The sequence below is a fragment of the Musa acuminata genome, chromosome BXJ2-5 (genome assembly GCF_036884655.1).
Source record: "Musa acuminata AAA Group cultivar baxijiao chromosome BXJ2-5, Cavendish_Baxijiao_AAA, whole genome shotgun sequence".
Lineage (NCBI taxonomy): Eukaryota > Viridiplantae > Streptophyta > Magnoliopsida > Zingiberales > Musaceae > Musa > Musa acuminata.
The window spans coordinates 37251329-37254665 of NC_088342.1; positions in this window are offsets into that span (position 1 = coordinate 37251329).

Consider the following 3337-nt stretch of genomic DNA (forward strand, 5'->3'; position numbering starts at 1 on the left):
TGGTAGGTGTTGCGATGAGTAGAGGTTTGAATATGAGATATCTATCAGAGCCCATATCTTATTAAATATTCATTAAGCCCTTGAATTATTGGATCCTATAGATGAGATACAGTAAAAGCTAATAAGAGATTATTGTGTAGAGACCCACTAATCTAATAGGCTTGAGTAATTGGATAGAGATCCGATACCCAATAGAGCAGGATCCATTATGGTTAAAATGACAGGGGACCTCTATAAATAGAAGAGAACCAAAGGGCCATAAGCTAGGCCTTTTTGGTTGTCACCTCCTATTCTCTTTTCCCCTTCTCCTCCTCAGCTTACAGGTATGGAGATTTGGGCAGAGATTCGAGGAGCGTCTTCATAGCCCCTATCGTGTGGATCACCGCTAGAGAGGAGGGCACTTGACCTCCTTCATTCTCTATCACATATTTGCAGAAATTCAGGGATATACGATCTCCCCAGGTAATACATCTATCTCACACATGGTTTTCAGTTTTATGAGTTTTTACACACCAATTTTTGCACGATGACGAAGACCTTTTTGAGAAATATGAGATTTTTTGTTTTCTATTCTTCTGTTGTGCATGTGATGTCACCTCTGTTGAATCTCGGATTTTGATTATGAAGTCAATTGTCATTTGTTGTCTAATCTATGTGTTGAGATAAGTGTGCAGGATTAACTACGATAAAAGATAGACAAGCAGCAGGAGTTGCGCCGGAGTCAAGTTCATGATCACGTTGGGAGTTCGAGAGTTCGACGGAAGTTCGGACGGTCGTCGGAGGTTCTGCGAGAACAGATCCGAGAAGTCCAGAAGCTTGCCAAGCGAAGCTCGTCAGAACTTGCCAAGTGGATCGTCGCAAAGTCCAGGAGTTTGCCGGAAGTCCGCAGGAGCATCACCGAGGGTTCATCGGATGATCGACGGAAGTTCGCCGGAAACTCGCCGGAAGGAGTGATTGACGCACCGAAGCAAAGCTGCAGAAGTTGTCTTAGATTTAATCGTAGTTAGCACGTTGATTAAGTTGGAAAATGGGAGGTGATCCCATTGGCTTAATCTTGGGGCAATTGGGCCCCTGAAAGACTGAAATTGGGCCGAATGGAATGAACCATTCGGACCCTGATTGCACCAGGCGGTGCAACCTCCCCAGCCAAGAGGTGCAACCGCCCAGGCTAGGCTTTCCAGCGAGACTGGGCGATGCAACCTCCCCAGCCAAGAGGTGCAACCGCCCAGGGCTCAGTCTCCAAGCGAGACTGGGCGGTGCAACCTCCTCTGTCAAGAGGTAGCACCGCCAGAGCTCAAGTTTCAAGCTCTGCCAAGAGGTGCAACCACCGAGCTCGGTCTTCGAGCTCTGGCAGAGAGGAGCAACCTCTCTGGACAGGAGATGCACCGCCCGAGCTCGGTCTTCGAGCTCTGGCAGAGAGGTGCAACCACCTCTGGCAGAGAGGTGCAACCTCTCTGGTCAGGAGATGCACCGCCTGAGCTCGGTCTTCGAGCTCTGGCAGAAAGGTGCAACCACCCCTGACAGAGAGATGCATCCGCCTGAGCTCAGTCTTCGAGCTCTGCCAGGCGGTGCAACCTCTCCAGTCAAGAGGTGCAACCGCCTGATCCCGGAATTCCGGGATTTGATCATTTTGAGCTCGAAATTTGAATTGGGTTGGGGCCTATATATACCCCACCCATTCAGCACTGAAAAGAGAACAGACCTACACCGAAATCTTGATCTTTTCTGTGATTCTAAGAGCTCAAAAGTGTTGTAAAGCCTTTAAGTCTCCTCCTTCTGTTCTTCAAGTTTTCAGTTGTAAAGTGAGGAGAGAAAGGTCTGTAAAGGTTGTCTCCTGAGCCTGTCAAAAGGAGAGAAACTGTAAAAGGGCAGTTTGGCCTTCGCCTATTGAAGGAAGGCCCCTAGTTGACGTCGGCGACCTCGTCGGTGGAGGAAGCCAAAAGTGGAGTAGGTCAAGGCTGACCGAACCACTCTAAATCTCTGGTTTGCGTTTATCTTTGAGCACTTTATCATTACTGCAAACCTCCTTCATTACTACTGCTCTCTGCGCTTTCAAGTTCTAAGTGCTGTTCTTCCGAATCTGCATTCAGACGTAAATCCGTATTTTCGTACATTGCAGTTTACGTTTACGTTTGATTCTGCAGAACTGTCTTCCGTGCTTTTACGAACGAGTTTCTTTGCAGTTGACACTTACATTTTGATCCTATTGATAACTGCAAACTGTCCTCTACAATTTTACGAACGAGTTTCAACATTTAGACGTAAAACTGCACTTAGACGTAAATCGACTTTCCTCGCACAATCATCAGATCTCAGTTCACGTTTACGTCTTGATTTCAACTGCATACTGCCTTTTGCGAGTATACAAACGAGTTTCAAAGTTCAGACGTAAATCTGCGTTTAAAACGTAAATCTGCGTTTAGACGTAAATCTGCGTCTAGACGTAAATCTGCGTTTAGACGTAAATCTATTTTTTGCAGATTACTTTTTGAGCTGTACAACAGCAGCACATTGTCTTTATACTTCTGCTTAAACTGCCTCTAGACGCAAACTGTGTTTAGACGCAATCTGCGCTTAGACGCAATCTGCGTTTAGACGCAATCTGCGCTTAGACGCAATCTGCGCTAAGACGCAAACTGCGCTTAGACGCAATCTGCATTTAGACGCAAACTGCGTTTAGACGCTAACTGTGTTTAAACGTAAACTGCACTCAATCATAAGTAATCTTAGAATCGGCTTTTGCATCATAACAGTTTTTATTGAACGAACGCAGCTTTTGGTTTTTAATCGCTGTAAGATTTCCGCTGCACTAATTCACCCCCCCCCTCTTAGTGCTCTCGATCCTAACAATTGGTATCAGAGCCCGGTTAACTCTCAAAAGGATTAAAACCCAAGAGAGATGGCTTACGCCGGAAACCAAGAGGGCCATTCTATTACACGTCCACCCATGTTTAATGGGACGGACTACACCTACTGGAAGACCCGAATGAGGATCTTTCTTATTTCTATGGATTTTGAATTATGGAATCTTGTCGAGAATGGTTTTTCAAAGTCTTCTCTTCCAATGATCAATTGGAATGATTTGGAGAAGAAGGCTTTCGCTCTAAATGCAAAGGCTATGAATGCCTTATTTTGTGCACTCGATAAAAGCGAGTTTAACCGTGTTTCAACTTGTGAAACTGCATTTGATATTTGGCACACACTCGAAGTGACCCATGAGGGCACAAGTAGAGTAAAAGAGTCAAAAATCAATTTGCTGTTACACTCTTTCGAACTTTTTCGGATGAAACCAAGTGAAACCATTGGCGACATGTTTACCCGTTTCACGGATGTCGTC